This window comes from Hibiscus syriacus, unplaced genomic scaffold (genome assembly GCF_006381635.1).
Source record: "Hibiscus syriacus cultivar Baekdansim isolate YM2019G1 unplaced genomic scaffold, ASM638163v2 tig00000340_pilon, whole genome shotgun sequence".
Lineage (NCBI taxonomy): Eukaryota > Viridiplantae > Streptophyta > Magnoliopsida > Malvales > Malvaceae > Hibiscus > Hibiscus syriacus.
In genome coordinates this window covers 4846943-4868827 of record NW_024061783.1, presented here as the reverse complement: position 1 = coordinate 4868827, position 21885 = coordinate 4846943, and the positions used below count along the sequence as shown (strand labels likewise).

At 34.4% G+C, this 21885-nt stretch overlaps 2 pseudogenes; one reads left to right on the top strand and one right to left on the bottom strand.

Annotated features, from left to right (window-relative positions):
• The first annotated feature begins 1120 nt into the window (after positions 1-1120).
• Positions 1121-2743, top strand: LOC120203653 (annotated as a pseudogene).
• Positions 2744-3076: 333 nt separating this feature from the next.
• On the bottom strand, positions 3077-3784 carry LOC120199337 (annotated as a pseudogene).
• Positions 3785-21885: the final 18101 nt, after the last annotated feature.

Genomic DNA, 21885 nt, shown 5'->3' with positions numbered 1-21885 from the left:
CGTATAATTATGTTTTTATCTTTTACTCGTAAGTTTACAATAAAATTAGGGTTAGGATCCACTTATATTTAGTGTAAAACTTTTAGTTTTATACCCTTGTCGGATAGTTAGAAGAGGAAAAATCAAATGTTGAGATTAACACATTATTTTTTTTTCTAGTGAATATATTCTCACTTCTTACTTTTAATCTCATCATTTGATTTTCACTCATCCAATGATCCTAAAAAGGTACAAAACCTTTTATTTCTACACTATGTGATTGGATCCTGACCTATAAAACTATATAAATATTTATTGATATATGTAGATTTGTCTCGTCAATCGTTAATAGTTCATTCTTTCTAATTTAAATAAAGAGTCACAATTGATAAGATAACGAGTGTTGACTGATGTTTTATGTGAAAAAGATAAACCATAAAGAATTAAAATGTGAGTAAAGGAGAGTAGTAGAAGAGGAGATATCACTTTCTCAATCGTGGTTGAGAGATGTATTTACAATGATTCTAGTGAGTGTTTTTAGGTACTTAGGCGTAGAGTAATTATAATTATTCGTAGGTTAATAAACTAAATAGATTTGGGTTTTAGATATTAAACTTTATTTTACTAAATCATTTAAGTTTGTCAATTGTTCAATTTATACATTATAGTTTAGTCAGAAACTATAATATTTTTGTGCTCAAAAATATAGGTTCCTTGAAAGTTTTGATACACAAAAAATTTATCCGAAAATCTCGAATGGAAAAGGTGTATAATTTCTGAAAAAATCTCGAGAAGTATAAAAATATCAATATGCTATAACAATATTAACTTTATGAATAAAATAGGCGCGGGAAAATAAAAGAAAATTTCAATTTGAAGGCACGCGGTTAAATGGACTGGAACTTGGAAGCAAGTAGATAGTGAGAAGCATGAGAGGGACACCCAATTTGGCAAATTTAATTGGAAAATTGGTCCACCGTTGATTTGATTTTGTGCACGCGTTATTCATGCAAAATTAATTATATTTTCTCGTGTGCTGGAATATCAGCATCGCTACTTTTCTACTGATATCTTCAACAATTTCTTTAGGCAATACTATATAAATGAATCGTTCTCTTCAATTCCTTCATCCTACCTTCACTTGTTTATATCCTTAGCTTTTGTTTATTGGTTAATCAATGGATTCAGAACTTTCCTTATGGTTTTATTCCATGAGTACTGCTTTCTTCTTCGTGTTCTTCACTTTCACCCTCTTGTTTTTTTGTTTTCATTGCTGGTCTTCGTTTTGAGGTCGAACCTATGGTGTAATTGTGAAATCTGCGAGGCTTATCGTACTTCAAGCTGGTCCAAAGAGTTCGACAATCTTTGTGATTGGTATACTCAACTTCTTAAAAAATCCGCCACCGGAACCATCCATATCCATGTTCTTGGCAATATAATCACAGCAAACCCTGGTAATGTCGAGCACATGCTCAAAACCAGATTCGAAAACTACCCGAAAGGGAAACCTTTCTCCCTCTCCTCGGCGATCTTCTTGGTAGAGGTATTTTCAACGTCGACGGTGATTCATGGAAGTTTCAGAGGAAAATGGCCAGCCTCGAGCTCGGTGGCGTCTCCGTAAGAGCGCACGCGTTTGATATTGTTAAATCAGAGATTCAGTCCAGGCTTCTCCCTCTTTTATCGTCGGTTTCCGGTAAAGAGCAGGTTCTTGATTTACAAGATGTGTTTAGAAGATTTTCGTTCGATAATATCTGCAAATTCTCCTTCGGGTTAGACCCCGGTTGCCTGGAATTATCATTGCCGGTTTCGGAATTTGCTGAAGCTTTTGATTTGGCATCTAAATTTTCTGCACAAAGAGGACTGGCGTGTTCTTCATTGATATGGAAGGTCAAAAGGCTACTGAATTTAGGCACGGAGAAGCAGCTTAAAGAAGCCATTAAAATACTTGATGAATTTGCTCAACAGATGATAAATCAACGGCAAGAAAATGGGTTTTCTGAAAGAAACGATCTTCTGTCAAGATTCATGGGAACTATCAACGACGACAAGTATCTCAGAGACATTATCGTAAGTTTCCTCTTGGCCGGTCGCGACACGGTGGCCTACGGGTTAACTAGCTTCTTCTGGTTGTTGACTCAGCATCCAGAAGTTGAGTCAGCCATCCTAGACGAGCTGGAACGAGCCATGGGGTCGAGTGACGGGCAATTCGCGAGTTTCAATCAAATGCGGGAAATGCACTATTTGCACGCGGCCTTGTACGAAAGTCTGAGACTTTTCCCACCGGTCCAATTCGACTCCAAGTTTGCTGAAGAAGATGACATATTGGCTGATGGAACCTTTGTGAGGAAAGGCACCAGGGTTACCTACCATCCATATGCAATGGGTCGGATGGAGAGTGTTTGGGGCTCCGATTGTCTTGAATTCAAGCCAGACAGATGGTTGAAAAATGGTAGATATATGCCTCAAGACTTGTACAAGTTCCCAGTTTTCCAAGCTGGGAAAAGGGTTTGTCTTGGGAAGGAAATAGCAGTCATGGAGATGAAATGTGTGGTTCTAGCCGTAATCAAGCAGTTCAAAATCCTGGTTCTCGGTCTTGATCAACCACCAGGTTTGCCCCTGGTCTTACTGCCACCTTGAGAGGTGGCTTGAAGGTTCTAGTCCAAGAAAGGGAAGCTTGATTCAGACATATGCCTACAGTTTTTGTCATCTAAGCCCAGTTATCTATGTGGTAATAGAGTGTATTATTTTCTCTAGAGGTCTCAAATTCGAATAGTTGTATCTATAGGGCATGCGTTGTCAATTTCTAAGAAAGGCTCTATACTAATACAATTTTATAATTACCGCAAACTATTGAGAAAGAATCAGCAGAAATGTACATGGTTCTTCATATAGGTGATAGTAAAGTTGTACTAATGGCACAACTGATTTTATTTCACAACTCAAGTTCTAACAAAGTTCCTTGAAATATCAGAAGCAAAGATTGTTCATCAAATAAAAAACTCTTCAAAAATAATAGGATATGACCATGATGATATCAAATAATGTCTCAAAAGTGTACGGATAACTCAAACCCAGATTATTACTTTTTATTCAACACTTAAGATTTAATTCCATGTTGTAAAAGGCCTGGAATGTGAATATTCATTATATAATCTTCCCAGTCAGTGCTGTTTGAATCAAAGTTAAGTTCAACTACATTAATGCCTCTCTCTTCAGCCACCCTCTGCAGTTTCTCCAAATTTTGATCATCAAATCTGTTTAAAAGAGCACAAAAACATTTCAATGCTTATAATTGAAATGTAAAATAAAATAGAGTGCAAAATACAAACTTACATCCCTGTGAAGAACGAATAAGGTTTGTAAAATTCCGCTAATCGAAGCACATACTTAATTTTACGGTCATGTTTGGTATAAATTTTCTTGAAACCTTGACAGCAGAGTATCAAATAAAATACCTGAATTCCAAGATTACAAACATTGCAAAAGAGTGAATAATATGATGTAAAAATACTTGATAAAACTAAAAATTAAGAAGAACAAACCTTGAGTGGGAGCACATAATTGAGTTGCATGTAAAGGAAAAATCTGTTGGGTGTGCTAAGAGTGTTCCTTTACCAACTTTTACTATCTTCCCATTTGCAGCAATCCATGGGTTTTTAGTGAAATAACAGTGTACGAAGTTTCGAAGATCTGGCAATTTCATAGGATTTCTTAATGAATAACTGACATGGTAAATGTTCTCACGAGAACATTGAAGATCTGCATAATGAACTTGCATGGCAACGACCATGGCATTTACCACCATGTCAACTGGTATCAGCACATATAGTTTAGAAATTCATCTTCATATTTTTCACTTTCGGTCTTAACATTTTAACTGATTATGTTGAAGTTTTTTCCTTACCACATCAAGAGCAGAGTTAAAATTTCCCAAAAAAATGTTAGTTTACCCTTTCCATAACTCACAATGATGTTGGTAATTCTGAGTCCCACATTGAGTGGGAAATACATTGGGATTGGGTATTTAATGTTTACATTCTCCACTTCCTTGTTGAGTGGGCGTCTCGGCTCGTCTCATGGCAATATGTGTCGAATGGTTTGTATGATTCAAGGAAAAGCTATTTATTGTGCCAGTTACTCAGTAATTACAAAAGGCTGAGAGTTACTATATGAACCTGGACTGATTTAAGGCCATATTCATCTGTGAGGTGCAACAGTTAAATAGAGAGGCTTTCCAGCTTCACCAATTCATCAAAACAAATCTCCTAATGCTCTCAAAGTTTTCTAAGCTTTTGATCCTTTCTGGCGAAGAGCAGTACACCAGCAATCGACCCCGATTTCGGGTTATGGTTATCCAAAGTGACCGTGTTAACCTCAAGGGACGATCCACCTATTGAAGCGATTACACACATTGGGGCGAATTCGTTTCTAAGGCAGTGATTATACCATGACAAGGTTTCGGTTGATTGAATTATTTATTTTATTCAATTTTTCAGTAAGTGCTAACGGTGTGATTTTGCAATCAACATTACTGACAATTTAGAAATGAATTTATATACTGAAAATATGGCATCACCTTTAAGCAAAATGATCCCCGCCCTTTCCAAGCACGACGCACTCGATGGAAAGAATTACCGAAGGTGGTCCCAGCAGATACTAATATTTTTTTAGCAGCCTGACCTGGATTATGTGTTGCTCAAGCCACCACCTGCCATGCCGCCTACCACCTCAGTTGTCGGAGACGATACTGATGCAGTTCTCTCGGATGTTGCTTTAGCCACTACTACTGCGACTGTCGCTACCACCGAGAAACAAGAAAATAATAACAAGACGGTGCGAGGACACCTTCTCATCCACATGTTCTTTTGGGTATCGATACCATTTTTGCATTCTAGAATTTGAGCATTGCTGGTAGTATCGATACTACAGGTAGTATCGATACTACCTAGTGAGTATCGATCTTACCTTGGCATCGGTACCATATGAACAGTATCGATACTGTTCATTAGGTATCGATACTGTAAGAATAGTATCGGTACTACTTGTCCAGAAATATGTTTTGTGCTCAATTCCAAGCTTTAAATGGACTTTGAATTATTTTTAAAAAACTTTGAATTAATTCAATTCAAGTCCAAAAACATTTTGCCTTAATTGTTATATCAAAATATAGTTCAACAATCTTCCCTTTTTGATATAACAAAACATTGAAAATTTGTTTTTGGCAAAACTCCCCCTTAATAAAATGTTTAATGAAAAAGATACAAATTGTTGGAAAATATATGAAAATGTTCAGCTCCCCCTTTTCCATTAAGAAATTGAATTTTTCAAACCATACTTCCCCCTTTTTGTTATATCAAAAAGAATTCAACTTTAAAGTTAAAAACAAACTTTGGAGAGTAAGTGTTAAATTTTATCATAAAATCATTTGAAAAATCAAAAGCTACCCCTCAAAAAGTGTATTCCAAACAAAAATTAGCTTTAAAATATTGAGACTTAAACAAAATTGAATTTCAACAAAGAGTAACAAACATGTTAGTAGCACATAAAATTCAATATATCCAAATCTAAAATACTTTATACAATACCAATAATTGAAATTAAGTACATATGCATAAAGCTTTCAAAAATGTTATGCATTTGAAGAATTTGATATCAATTGTTAGAGAGTTATCTTTAACATTTAAAACACATGCATAAATATTTAAATTTAGGTCAAAAATTTAAAATTTTGTAAAATCAAAGCATTTGAAAAGTTGATATCAATTGTTTGAGAGATATCATTTACATTGAAAATCAATTTTGACCAAAATTCATTATGATGAACTAAAAATTATGAAAAATCATTAAAACTTTAAAATGTTCATCATAACACCTTTTTACCATACATGAGATTAAACAAAAACATATCCATTTAAGATCAAAGCTCATGCATGTTTAAAACTAAATGAGCAACCAAATAATCAAAATCAAAAGCATTAAGCTTAAAGGTTATCCATTCATTTTCAAGTGTAGCTAGAGCATTTGAATATCTTCACTTTCATCACCATTTCTCCCACACACCTACAAGAGACATTTATTTGGATTTTGGTATCCAAATTGCTTTGGATCCTGGGACGTTAGTTTCAATGCCCCTTGTTCTCTTAGGAACTCATACTTGTCTAATTTTAAAAGATTTTCTTTTATTTATGGGAAAAGTATGTTCCAAATGACCATAAAAATGATAATGTGAGCATTTTGCCATTTTTAAAAATAATGAGTTGTCTTGAGAAATTATTTCTTTTTCTTTTGTTAACCTCTCAAGCTTAACTTTCAAATTAAATTTTTCTTTTTCTAAATCATTAATTTTGAATTTTGAAAACTCTAAATCATTTTTCAAAATTTCATTTTGATTTTCAAAATCAATTTTTTATTTTAAAACCAATTCATTTTCAACTTTGAGTTTTGAAATTAATTTCTTATATTTGGATGGTCTCAAATTCCAAATACAACTGATTATAAGCATCTTGTAACTTATCAAAAGAATGTGAATTTAAATAATTTGAGTTAGAAGATACCTCGGGCTTTTCACGAGCCATTAAGGACACTACCTTTGTTGGTTTTTCTTTCTTATTTCCATGAAGCTTTTTCGAGCTTATTCCAAAACTCCTTGGCACTTGAACAAGAAGAAACTCCTTTATTTTCTTCGAGACCAAATGCACAAATCAACATGTGCATGGCCTTGGCATTAAGTTGAACTTTCTTCCGTTCTTGGCCACTCCACTCCTTCTTCTTCTTCTTTGGAGAAGAGTAGTCGTTCTCGATCATCTCTCATGCATCAAGATCATTGGATTATATGAATAGCTTCATTAGTTTCTTCCAATGACGGTGGTTGGCTCCATTGAAGTATGGAGGCTTGTTGTTCAGTTGGGAGTCTTCTATGTTGAATGAGCCGGAGGTGAAAGTCATCTTCTCGATTATATCGGGAATCGATAGAGCTTCTCCTAGAATCGTCTCAAGGTGGTTAAATCTTCTAATGAGTCAAGCTTTTGTACCAATTGTTGGGATTTGAAGAAGCTCAATTGAACACCCAAAAATGTGCAAAGAGGGTTAATTGACAATAATTTAATTAGGGAGTAAAAAGAGCAAAAGATAGAAAATTTTGGCACAAGGATTTAAAGTGGTTCAACTTATCAACCAAGTCTACATCCACTGCCTTAGCTCCTCAATAAGGATTTTCTAACAAATCCACTAATTTGTTCTTTCTTTTTAAAGGATCAAGAGATAACCTTTACAACTCCCTATCTTTTCAATTAGATAAGATAGAACCAAAAACCCCTTTACAAAAGGATAAAAATAAGTAAACAAATAAACCTCTGCAAGGTATGGTATTTACAAAATTTAGCTCACAAGAACAGAATATTTACAAGATAATTGGAATAAAGAGTGAAAAGCTCTTCTCTTGTGTTTGAATGCTTGGATAGGTGTTCCTTAACCTTTCTTCAAGTGTCCTTGTTAACTTCCTAAAAAGGCTACTTTTAAGGCCTTTTTCACTTAAGTTATTGTTTGTTTAAAAGCTCATTTTAGGCATTTTAGGATCATGTAATTGCATATAGTGCATTTGTGGTGGTTGTGCTATTTTATTTCTTAATGGTGTTGTTTGAGGGAAAGGTGCAGTTTGTTTGTGGTGTGTAGGGAATAGTAAGAAAAAGGATTATTTGGGAAGCAATGATGTGGCATCACACGTTGCTAAAGCAGATTGAAATGCCTTGGCATTTCCGGCGCAGAAAAAGACAAAAATATTTCTACATAAGGACAGTTGTCTCTACACGTGAAGGACTGCTGTAACCGCCTGCCAGAGCTGTCAAAGGACCACTGCCACTTGGAGGATAAGGTTCACACCCAACATGTGATTCTAGGGGTATGAGGGTTATTTTGCACCCAACAACCTCATCATTACCCATAGATATTTTTTATTATATATGACACCTCATGGGGGAGAAAAAGAGAGGACACATACGGTAGCAAAAAATCAGATTTTTATTTTTCCTTTTCCCTTCTTCTTCCTTGGGATATTCCTCCATTGATAAAGCTCCAAGGAGTGGCGAGCTAGGAGCTGAAATGAGCTAGCGAGCTAGGTGGCCGAGAGAAGACCTCCGGTGGTGCGTCGAAGGCTTCTTCTCAACTTCCCTTTTTGCTGCTATTTTATATTTATTTGTGGGTTGTTGGAACAAATATTTTCATGACTTTGTGTTTGGATATTTTGAACCCCACCATGAACTAACTTATTTGGTGGTGGTTGATTTAATGGTTGTTTGAACTTTATTTTTAATGATATATTTAAGTTTATTTTGGTTCTTTATTTGCTTTGCTTATGAATGCTTCACCATCTAGGCTTGTAAGAGGCATGGAAATGTCTATTTCTTAGATGAAGGTTAGGTATTCGGAAGAATCCTAGACTAAAAATACTTGTAAGTATTCGGAAGAAACGCAAGATAAGATCCTCATAAGCAATGGGTTATAGTATTTCAAGGGGCTTTGAACCGGCCTAGGAATATTATAACTTAATCCCTTAGATCTCGGAAGAGGCTAGGATAGGATTTCAACGACTAAAAAGGGTGTCTTTATCAATAGGGTAGGCTGGCCAACATCGTTGAGTGAGAGCATATGCCTTGGCATCCTATTCTGTTAGGTTCTTTAGAACACTTTAGGAAAGTCTTGTCGAGTAAGTAAAGACCGGTTAGCTTAAATATACTTGAGAAATAAGTTTAGCATCCGTAGATCAATCCCTACTATTCATTCTCTTGGAAGCTTGTCACGTGAGGATTATTTTCTTTTCATTTTATCTTTATTTATTGTTTTTACCATTTTTCATTGCCTTGACATTTCACCATTCTCAACATCAAACATCCATCATTGCCATTGCAGTTCCATTTGCTACACCATCAGACCATCACTACATATCCACCAGCATACACATTTACATTGCCGTGACATTTGTATATATCAAGACTAACTATACTTAGATAGAATAGTGCATTGCTTTGGTTAGACTTTTGTAATTTCACCCAATCCCTATGGAGACGATACTCACTCATCATTATATTACTTGAGCGATTGTGTATACTTGCACATTATTTGCGTATAATTTATAGTACTCACAACACGCGAGCAAGTTTTTGGCGCCGTTGCCGGGGATTGGCAGCCTGAAGTTATTTAGTTTTGCCAGAGCATTTTATTTTGTTTTGCATTTTTATTTGTGTATAGTTTACTTGATATTTTTGTTTTATTTTCAGGTTTATCTAGTGTATGCCTAGAAGAAGAGCCTTTGGAACCAATAAAACCTGAGATTGAAAGACTCTTTAGAAGAAGAAAACGTGCTCAAAGAAATATGTATCAGATTGGAAACCAAGACATTGGTCAGGATGATGGAAATCATAATGCCGCGGCATTAGACAATGCTGATCCTGCTGTTAGGCCGCGCGTTATTCGCGATCACTTAAATCCGATGCTTGATGATCTGAATCCTGGGATTGTGGCACCTGAAATTCAAGCTGCATATTTTTGAGCTGAAACCAGTCATGTTCAACATGTTGAATTCTATTGGGCAGTTTGAGGGTATGCCAACTGAAGATGCCAGCCCAGCACATTCGCAATTTTCTGGAAGTATAATAGTATAGGAGCAAGATAAAAACATAAATGATGATATGTATGTAATTGTTATATGAAAAGAATATGAGTGAGATGATTTGATATGATGTGTATGATATGATAATAATAGTTGTTCATGCATGATTACAAGTTAGAGTTTACATTATATATTTATTCGGCTCACTAAGTCATAGACTTAGCGTGTGAGTGTTTCACGCGCAGGTTCTTACAAGCTTATGGATTGTTGAGGTGCAAGTCAGGTCAGCATTTTTCCTTACAAAGTTTAAGATCAGAAAATAGATGATTTAAATGTATTTTATGGTATAAAAGTCTAGTTGGCATGTATTTAAAAGATTTGAATTGTATAAGCTCTGAATAGTTCTGTAAACATTTTGAATAAGTTATATGTTATAAAAGTTTTTAAATTAATCACTATTTTATACAAGTAAATGTTTTAAAAAGTCAATGTGACACCTCAGACTCGGATCCAGGTCGGATTCGGGTTGGGGTGTTATAATATTATTTTGTATTACGATCCCCAAACTTGATCTAGTCAGCCCTTGATTTCTGGATCCAAAGTTGTTCTTCTTGATCTAAGGGAGTTTCAAGGTCTTGAAGTAATTTATGTTCGAGGGAGAGGAGATTACCCGAACGACGAAAGCGGAAGCAACGTTGCACACCTCGAAGTCGAGCCATGAGAATCTATTTGTTTCTACTAATGCTTCCACAAATGTCTTTATTCCAAGTAGTGGTCGCCTCAGAAAAAGCGACGATTGCCTCAAAATAGTGATATGATATCAATTATATGTTTTCGAGTCATATATGAATGCTCGATCGTGATTCTAGTAAGAAACCCCGTAATGATAGCTTAAACTCTAAAATTGCATAAATATAAACATAAGAAGGAAATTATATGAAATAATAATTGAAATGATGGAATGAAAAGAATGAGGAAGTTGTTTGAAGGTGATGGTTGTTGTGGTTTAATGATAATGAAAATAGATGGTGAAGTATGAATGGTGTTGTGGCAAATGGTGTTGTCGTGGCAAATGGTGTTGTCGTGGTAAATGGTGTTGTTGTGGTAAGTGTTGTAAGGTTAAAGCTGATTGTGACCCATTATATATTTGGAGCTAAGAACCAACAATATAAAAATATGGAATTGAAATGGTAGGGTATGGAACGTGACCCACTAGCTATAGATGAGCTAGGAACCAACGCTATAACAAAAGGAAATGGATGAAGACTACAAGACTATCTTGGAGCCGATAAAGTTCTACAAGAGAACAAGAATGAAAGAAACCTCTCAAAGATGTTTTATATATTCAAATGTGTCTACAAAGGATCCCAAAGGTGCCTATTTATAGTGTTTCTAAGTAGCATATGAAAAAACTCAAAAGATGAAAACATTCTCATCAATTTAGCAATAAAATGCACTTGAATGCTTTGTCTTCTTATCTTCAAGGTTGGCTGAATATTCTAGATCATTTTGGGATGAATAAAGATTTAATTTGAGATAATTCCATCCTTAAATTCATCCAAAAAGGAGGGGTGACTCTTGGGTTGTCTGCCTTGCTTTGCTTGCAAATGGAAGAAAAGAGGATAAATGAAGTCATAAGATGAACATGACATCCTACATGTTCAAATCAGCTTGTCTCTTCAAATTCCTTGCTGATTTTATATCTTAATTTGGTGGTTAAATGAAATAAAATCAGCCTTCATTGCTTGTTCCCTTGTAGAATATGATCAACCTTCAAAAGATGATAAAAGCCTTTAATGATAAATTTTGAATGATGGTTTTTGCATGTCCCCTTGTTTGAACATGAATGACCTTCAATGGGTGATAACATCAACCTTGAATGCCTTGAATTGGTGAATTAAGATGAAATTAAATGGCTTGTCTCTTGGTAGAAGATGAAGGGACTCTTCCTTGGCTCAAACTCATCCAAATCATTCTTTTATAAAATTCCCGTAATGAAAATTCCAGTCTGCACTGTCTTCAGTAAATCGATCATATCTCAAGCTCCCGATATCGGATTGAGGTGATTCAAAAGGCGTTGGAAAGATAAATGATAGATGAATAATTTCCAATTGATATCTTTACCTGAAAACGTCTGTATCACATCCATAATTGGAAGGCATTCTGACTGATATTCTTGCATCTGTTGAAACCGTTCAACTTCTCTCATGCACCTAGACACAAAGGTGAACTTTATTCAATCTTTAATTGAAAACATGCATGAAACAATTAAGAGTTAGTTTAATAAATGGACTATTTTGATAAATGGACTATTTTGATGAATGAACTAGTTTAATTAATGAACTAACTTTATTCAATGAACTAGATGCATGAATGAAGTAGCTTACTAAATGATCTAAATATGCATAAATGAAATACTTCCCTAAATGAACTAGATGCTTTAAATGCAATGCATGCTTAAATGAACAACACACTTATTAAATGCAATGAATGTCATGTGACTAATAAAACTCATTCAAATTCGTGCAATGAATGATATCCTATGATAAGCATATCCTAAGAGGTAAATACAAACATATGATGAAATATAATTCATAAATGAGCATGTATATGATGAAGTAAGGTAGAACTCCCTTTGAATCACCCTTGGTGAACTTCAATGATATAATCAGATCAAGATGAAAGTTAGGGCTGATTGGGTCACATCATTCCCTCCCTCTTTAAAGTGATTTGTCCCCAAATCGATGCTTGCTACAAAAAGAAACAATCTCGATTTTCTTTTAGCTAGGAACTTCTTCATTCTTGTTTTGCACAAACACCATTCTTTGGAATTAAGTTTTTCTTGCTTGTGCACTTCATTTCCATGTTGTTCATCCGAATAGATGTATGTTCTTTGCACTCTTTCTTTGTATTCCTTTTAATCATCATGAGGGTGGGTGGAAAGTTTTGACCTTTGAACTCCTTCAAGTAGGTAGGTTACACCATCTCCTTTAATCTTTTTTCATTCCATATGATGGCTCTTGAGTAGGTGGATAGCATTTTCTTCAAATCATCTATTTGCAAAATTGAGTGGCAATTTCATCTCAAGATTGCAAAGAAACTTATCCTCACAACTTAATACATCAATTCCTTGTTTTTGAATCATTCCTCTGGAAAGTAAATGAAAGTTAGAAGAAAATAATTCAATAACAAAAGAAATGGAAAAATCAAACCATGGAGGATGCTTGATGATATTATTGGGCACCAGTTCCTTGGTGATAGAAAACTTCATTGATCCTCCTTTGAAACATGATTAAAGCATGGACGATGTTCGATCATCATTAGAATTGGCAATGTGTATGACATGTCTCTTGAAGTGCTCTTCTTGTCATCCCACAACAATGAAAATTCAGGAATAGAAGAAGAATGGTTAATGTTGTTAGTGCAAAATGAAATTTGACTCTCTCTCTCTCTTTTGCACAAACAATTTCTTTTTCAAACTCATCCTTTTCACTCTCATCTTCTTTTTGAATTTCTTTTTCAATGTCACTCTTTTTCTCTTTTTCTTTGAAAATCTCCTTTCCCTATTTTTTTCACAAAATTCTTTATCTCTGCTCTCAATGTCTTTTTCAACTCTTATTTCTCCTTCTTTTTTGCAAACACTTTCTTGTTGTAGTTGTTCTTGCAATTGTTTTTCTTTGACAAAATTATCAAAACACACTTGAAGACGAGCTAGACTTTCTAGATTAAAAGATGCAAAAATCCTTGGCTCACTTCGTGTTGAACTTTTGACATTGCTTAGTGTTAGAAAATTGGGGTCCTTCTTGTAAGATCTTCTACTGCAATTAGGTGTAGAACTAGAAAAGGATCGAGTATCATCTCTCATTTTTAGTTGTGTTTTGATCTTCGATGGATGCGTTTGTGAACAAGAAGGTCGTTCGATCATTCGCTCATATTTCTTTGAGATTGGGTCAGGTGCTTTTGAAACAAACTCCTTATCTCTAGTGTCATGGATTGTATTTGAAAGTTTGGTGTACCTACATCATTTTGGTCGTCACCTTCTGAAATATGAGAATTACCTCTAGAAGTACGAGACATTATTAGTAATAAAAAATGAAAAATAGACCTCACCAACAAAAAAAACCTCACCAATACACTCCAAAGAAAAAAATTAATATCACTTTACTCGTGTTTCACTCGGGATGGCTTTTACCCTTGATGTTCACTCTTGCCTTTTACTACTCTTGCTTTCCTTTAAAGTTCTAGTGGAACTCCCTCGAGGTTTAAAAGGCGTCTCATAGACTTCGGCTGAAACAATTGTGGCTTGGTTGGAGAATAATGTGAGTAAAGAAAGAAATGGCTACAAGAAAGAACGAAGATGAGAATAGTAATAGAATCGTAAAGATAATGAAAGAAATGATGAAACAAATACGAAACCTTCTTAATTACTTTTTTCAAGGATGAAAAAGATTGCTCTCGCCCTCTTTAAAATTTTCTTTTCTTTTTATTTTTTTCAAATTTTTTCTGATTTTTTATTATTTTTTACTAACCCGGGAGAGAGAAAATGATACAATACGCTTACTGAATCGGCTAGCTCTGATACCAAATGATATGATCTCGATTATATGTTTCAAGTCATATATGTGAATGCCCGATCGTGGTTCTAGTAAGAAACCCCGTAATGATAGCTTAAACTCTGAAATTGCATAAATATAAACATAAGAAGAAGTGATATGAAATAATAATTGAAATGATGGAATGAAAAGAATGAGGAAGTTGTTTAAAGGTGATGGTTGTTGTGGTTTAATGATAATGAAAATAGATGGTGAAGTATGAATGGTGTTGTCGTGGCAAATAGTATTATCGTGGTAAGTGTCGTAAGGCTAAAGCGGATTGTGGCCCGTTAGCTATTTGGAGCTAAGAACCAACAATATAAAAGGATGGAATCAAAATGGTAGGGTATGGGACGCGACACACTAGCTATAGATGAGCTAGGAACCAACGCTATAACAAAAGGAAATGGATGAAGACTACAAGACTATCTAGAAACCGATAAAGTTCTACAAGAGAACAAGAATGAAAGCAACCTCTCAAAGATGTTTTATATATTCAAATGTGTCTACAAAGGATCCCAAAGGTGTCTATTTATAGTGTTTCTAAGTAGCATATGAAAAGACTCAAAAGATGCAAACATTCTCATCAATTTAGCAATAAAATGCACTTGAATGCTTTGTCTTCTTATCTTCAAGGTTGGCTGAATATTCTAGATCATTTTGGGATGAATAAAGCTTTAATTTGAGATAATTCCATCCTTAAATTCATCCAAAAAGGAGGGGTGACTCTTGGGTTGCCTTGCGTTTCTTGCAAATCAAGAAAATAGGATAAATGAAGTCATAAGATGAATGTGGACATCCTACATGTCCAAATCAGTTTGTCTCTTCAAATTCCTTGCTGATTTTATCACTTAATTTGGTGGTTAAATGAAATAAAATCAGCCTTCATTGCTTGTTCCCTTGTAGAATATGATAAACCTTCAAAAGATGATAAAAGCCTTGAATGATAAATTTTGAATACTGGTTATTGCATGTCTCCTTGCTTTAACATGAATGGCCTTTAATGGGTGATAACATCAACCTTGAATGCCTTGAATTGGTGAATTAAGATGACCTTAAATGGCTTGTCTCTTGGTAGAAGATGAAAGGACTCTTCCTTGGCTCAAACTCATTCAAATCATCCTTGTATAAAATTCCCGTAATGAAAATTCATTGTCTTCAGTAAATCGATCATATCTCAAGCTCCGATATCGGATTGAGGTGATTCAAAAGGCGTTGGAAAGCTAAACAATAGATGAATAATTTCCAATTGATTTCTGGACCCAAAAACGTCTGTATCGCATCCAGAAATAGAAGACATTCTAACTGATATTCTTTCATCTGTTGAAACCGTTCAACTTCTCTCATGCACCTAGACACAAAGGTGAACTTCATTCAATCTTTAATTGAAAACATGCATGAAACAATTAAGAGTTAGTTTAATAAATGAACTAGTTTGATGAATGAACTAGTTTAATTAATGAACTAACTTTATTCAATGAACTAGAAGCATGAATGAAGTAGCTTACTAAATGATCTAAATATGCATAAATGAAATATTTCCCTAAATGAACTAGATGCTTTAAATGCAATGCATGCTTAAATGAAAAAACACTTATTAAATGCAATGAATGTCATATGACTAATAAAACTCATGCAAATTCATGCAATGAATGATATCCTATGATAAGCATATCCTAAGAGGTAAATACAAACATATGATGAAATATAGTGCATAAATGAGCAGGTGTAGGATGAAGTAAGGTAGAACTCTCTTTGAATCACCCTTGGTGAACTTCAATCATATAATTAGATCAAGAAGAAAGTTAGGGCTGATTGGGATCACATCAAATAGGGAGGTTAGTGGCCCAAGAATCTTTCACAAAATGATCGAATCAGCATGTAAATTCCAGCCTGAAAGGTAACGGAAATGAGCTTTGTGTTTCATAAGTTGCGAAGAGAGGAGGGAAAGCAAGATGGGTCGGTGATCAGACTTTATGCAAATCAGATGCTCGAGAGAAGAGATCGGAAAATTTTCAAGCCAAGAAAAATTTACCAGGCTAAGGTCAAGTCGGACAGAAAAGTTACCTCGGAACCAAGTGAAGGTCATTCTGTGATAACTAAGATCCTTCGGGGAGCAATCAAAGACCATATCTTGAAAGCTAAATCCGTAAAGGAGGAAGGGGAGCAACCCTTGCGATCATCAAGAAAATGAGCGGCATTGAAGTCGCCCAAGACCACCCATAGCTTTGTGATGACCGAAGTAAGACCTCGTAAATAAGACCACAAAATTTTACGACTAGTAGATTGGGGGCTAGCATAGACAAAAGTAGCAAGGAACGGCGGTTGCCCACGACCAAGAGTAGAGGTAATCCGACAATGAACAAATTGAAAATGAGACAGGATGATCTCAACATGGATATTGTCATACCAACAAAGCCAAATTCCTCCTAAGAAATCAACAGCTTCAACTCTGAAAGAATTCGGAAAGCCTAGCTGACTAATAATATTGTCAGCAGAAGACCCACTAATACGAGTCTCAAGTAAGACGCAAATGTCTGGTTTATTATCATGCAGATATTGCTTCATAACTCGAGTAAAATTCTGACTACCACACCCCTGGGTGTTCCACAAAAATACTTATATCCATAAGAAAATAATTGAGAATAAGACCGAACAGGTTACTAGTCATTCAACCATAGCGATTGAAGCTTCGATCTCGTTCAAAGGAGCATTATCAGCATTTGGTGTTATCACATCAGAATTGTCTAGCTGCATAGCCGAATTCAATGGTGTTGATTGTATGTCAGGGGAATATCCGTAGCTGCCAAATTTGCTGGTGTAGAGGGGTTGTCCATGGTCATACCGGTAGAAAAGGCGGGTGAAGTAGCTTGGATGCTGGAGATTAGAGGTGACGCGTTTGGATTAATCACAACAACCACATGCTTAGAGGGGTTGAGTATATATTAGAAGGGTGGTTGGTCGCAAGATTTAGGTTTTTTGGGCCGAGGACTATAGGAGATGGTTTACGAGCCACAGAGGCCATCTTACCCTTGGCATTTGGGACAGAGGGAGGGCGCACAAAATTCCCTTTGTTGGCGTTATTGGTGGGGCCGTTTTTAATGGTCGGATTAGGTACAATAGTGCGATCAGCGGGAAGGGTTTCAGGGGGGTCAGTAGTATTCACATGAGATGAGTCTTCTGTTGTATCTAAAGGTGTGAATTGATTGCCAGTGCCTACTGGTTTAGCTTTGGAAATCGTGGCAGAGAGCTCCTTAAAGTTTGGACGTCTTTGTCGCTTTTCGACTAGCATCCAAGGAGCATAAGGGGTGCTGGAAGTAGGATTAGGACGAGCTGTGACGGGTAGAGTCACCGGTTCGTTAGGGCCAGGAGCAATCACGCTGTTCTTTAGGCATATATCAGATGTATGGCCATATATGCCACAATTAAAACACACCACTGGAAGAGACCATATTCAACAATTTGAATGCGGCCATTTATTTCAATCTTGGAAACTAGAGGCTTTTTCAAATTGATCATGATGGTCATTCTAGCGAAGCGGCCCCGGCGACCATTATCAGTCTGATAGTCTATCTTTATAATTGAACCAATTCGTTCACCAATTGCATGGATTAGACTTCTCTTGTACCAATTGATTGAAAGACCCGGAAGTCTTACCCAAGCCATATGACGACTCGGGTGAGACTGCGAAGGGTTGAAATCATCTGACCAGGCTCAATAGTAAGATAGTGTTCAAAGATAACACATGGTCCTTCCGATAGAACATGAAGGTAGTCGGTTCGAGCAACAAACTTAACAAGAAGTAGTCATTTTCTATGTCGATCAATTTGATGGGATAAGTTGGCTTCCATAGGGAAAGGATGCGGTTCTGCAGGGTATTGTATCCAATATTATCAGCCAAGAATTTTAATAACCAATGTAAATTCCATGCTTTTAAGGGCAAGTTTGTGAATGCAATCCTAAAAGTTGATAAAGGGTACGCCATTGGCTTCACCTGTTTCATAATCTGCGTCAAACAACTCAATATCATCGTCTTCCAGAGATAGTAAGTCTTCTGCGGGCAGGTTCTCCGTAACCAATAACCATGTCGCGATAGGAGGCCGGTTGAATTGCCGGGGAAAGAGCATCAACGTCCATAACGGGAGAGTGATCGACTGCCGGTGGTAAAGAAAAGTCATGCGGTGCTTCATTGCACCGACGCTGCCGCTTGGGATTGTGGTTTTCCTCCGACAGCAAGGAAGAGTCGCCTAGAAGGGGAGTTTCGTTCATTGCCTAGGGTTTTTTTCCAAAATTTTAATTTGCAACAATAAAATATATTTTTAAGTTAAATAAGAATAAAATATATTTTAAAATTAAAATTAAATATATTTAATAAGTTGAATAAAAATATAAAATATTTTTCTGCCATTAACTAGAATAGATAAATAAAATATTTTGTATTATAGAATCAATTGTGGAGCTTAAATTGGTGGTTTAGTTGTGTACACACATTGTGATTTACATAGGTTCAAATTCACTTGCTATATATTTCACCATTTCATTTTTTCTCTAGTTAAGGTGGTGACACGTTCACCACCATATTGGAGGAAAAATAAATATATTAAACAAAAAATTAAGAAAATATCATCCAATCCGATAATGACACATGTCACTGTCCAATTAGAGATTAAATTTATTTTAATTGAATTAAATTGTGATCAAATTGATATAATTTATAAATATTGATGATCAAATATGTAATTATACAAATTTTTTAACTATCACGTCACATCCTCCGTTAAAAGTTAACGACTATTGGTTTGATTAAAACATTTAAATAATTGGTAGTCTGATTGGTTGAATCAATGATCAAAATGATTTTTAACTATAACTAAATGGTCACCCGAGTAGGTTACCCTTATTTTTATCTTATCCTCCAATTATTACTAAAACCTCTTTCATTATTACTAAAACTCTTTTTACTAATTTTATAGATGAAACGACGTTGTTAGTTTTCTTAGTCTTTAGGGATGGATCTGATCTCTTTATGCTATTTTTTATTATTTGTTTGAGAATAGAAACGACACCCAAATTCACAAATGCAGACCAGACCAACCCAACCCAACCCCTTCTAACCATCCGTTCAAGTGTAATCCTAACTGCTAGGCAGTAATGGCATTGGCAAGTGCTCCAAGCAATACCTGAAATTCCAAATGTTTCAAAAACCTGATAATTGGACTGCAACAAAACATGGTAGATCGATTAAGGAATGACAGAAATGTTATTATTTTCTTAATATTTTTGATAAAACACTACCTAAAACATTATTTTTTTTACCGAAAATATTATTTTCGCTAACAAATTTGCGGTAGAACTCAATATTAACATTTTGGGTAAAAAATAATAATGTTTTAGGTAACGTTTTACTGGAAATGTTAAACATTTTAGGTAGCTCCCAATATTAACATTTTCGGTAGAAAAAAATAATGTTTTAATTGGCGTTTACTGGAAATGTTTATAAAATAATAATGTTTCCGATAACATCTTTCCTTAACCATATATTAAGATTGTCGTACACAAATCATCCCAACACAAACAGGGTGAACATATTTAGGCACAAAAAAGAAAGCCACAACTCATATTTAAACACTACATGTGAACTACTTATTTCGTAATTTCAATAATAAATGAAAATATTATTTTTTTTTTAAAAAAATGAGTTTTTCTTAAGATTTTAATAAGGGGAAAATAAAAATTAGGAAAGGCGCTGGTATTTAATTTGCGTGAATTAATCTCAATTCTCAACCAATTTTCAGAATAGTCCCCTTTTTTCTTTAAAAATCTAATATTTGAAAAGTGTTCATTAACAGAAATTGTCCCATTTAGTCTGCAGTCAAAAACTCTAAAACTTTTTATATTATTTATTAAAATTGATTCGAAAATAATTTGATCACTCAAAATTTTCTAATTTAACCAAGTTTTTAACTCGGGCGTGATAAAATTATTAGATTTAATTATTAAATCTTAGTAAAAAATAAATTAGTTGAAAAAAAATCAAAAATATTATTTTTTTCAAAAATTCAAAAGCTTGTAATCCATAAAAGTTATAGACCTCACGTTTTCAATCGGTCAAGTGTACCTTCAAGGGAAATAAAACCCATCTTTATGAATTTTCTTTCATTTTGATTTGTTTTTATTTTTAATGTATTATTCCAAGAAAGAAAATAATTACAAAATATCTTATTTTGCTGTTCTGGGTATTTTGTGAACTCTGTATATGAATTAAATATATATCAAAGTCATTTTCATGAGACTACAAGGATTCCTCCGTTATTTTAGCTTAATTAATCAATACCCAATCATACATAGAAAATCTTTTGTTAGATGATTTGGTTTGACAAAAGAATGCCAAATTTTGTAAGCAGTGACTATGGCTAGATGATTGTTTGACGTCATCTTTACAGCCATAAAAGAAATTGCATTCATGAACTTTATTATATACGCGTGGTGGGTGCCATGATGTGGGTTAATTAAGGTAATCAAATGTTTAACCAAACTTTTCTTTTTGAAGAAAGCATGTTGATTTTAAAATATTAATTGTTATATATTTTTTAAAATACTCTTACGATAACAGTAATTTTTTCGTTTATCAAAACTTATTCTGCTAGATAAAACTTATGGTATCTTATATTCTTCGATCAACAATAGTCCTTCGACCGAAACTTTTTAAAAAATAATTAATTGAATCAAATAAAGTTCGGTTAATCGGTTGGATAATCGAATTAACCAAAACTTATAAATAATATATATATTATATATTAAATATTTGTTTTCGATTAATTCTTTAAAATCGAAGTTTAAACACGCTAATAAATATATAATATATTAGCTTTTTAATAATTTTGATTAATTCGATTAACCGGTGGATTTTGAACTAAATTAACCAATAACCCAAGTTTAAAAAGTCATTAACCTTTAACCAATATAAACTAAAATTAACCGATTGATTAATTAAAAAAATTAGTTCTATCAATTAAATCGGTTTTAACCAAAGTTTAAACACGTAGACACATTCATTTACTTTATTAATCTATGAATAATCATGATGAGCTTAGATTTGACATTAATACTAAAGACCAATGTATAAACTCTCATGTGAGATCGTGGGAAGGGTTTGAGCTCCCTCTCTCTTACTCTTCTAAATGCATCTTCTCCTATTTAACACTTTCCCCAAAAATAGTTATTTATATCTTCTTGCCTAAATAAAAAAAAAATCGTCTATAATCATTGTAAAATCATATTTTACCATCCACATTAATCATTAACCATTAATTTTTTAGAATCAACAAATCACATGCATGGGCGGAACATAAGGGGCCAAGGGGAGCCTTGGCCCCGCCAATTATTTTTAAGTATTAATTAATATTAAAAATTAATAAAGAAAAATTCATCAGGCTCCCCTCGATTAAAAGAACTTTGTTTATGAAAAATATAAAAAATATATTTTAATCTCACTTAATAAATTCCTAGTTTCATCCCTGACCACATGAATTAATTTAATTGGAAAGTGTTCATGTGGGAAACCTTTAATATATGGACCAAGTGCTTCTCATGCATGCATATACATGGGAACGATAAATACTAAACAACCTGATTGATTGAAGATTAAGATGATGCTGGTAGCCAAGACACATGATAAAGACATATCAGATAACTTTTGAATGTCTGGAA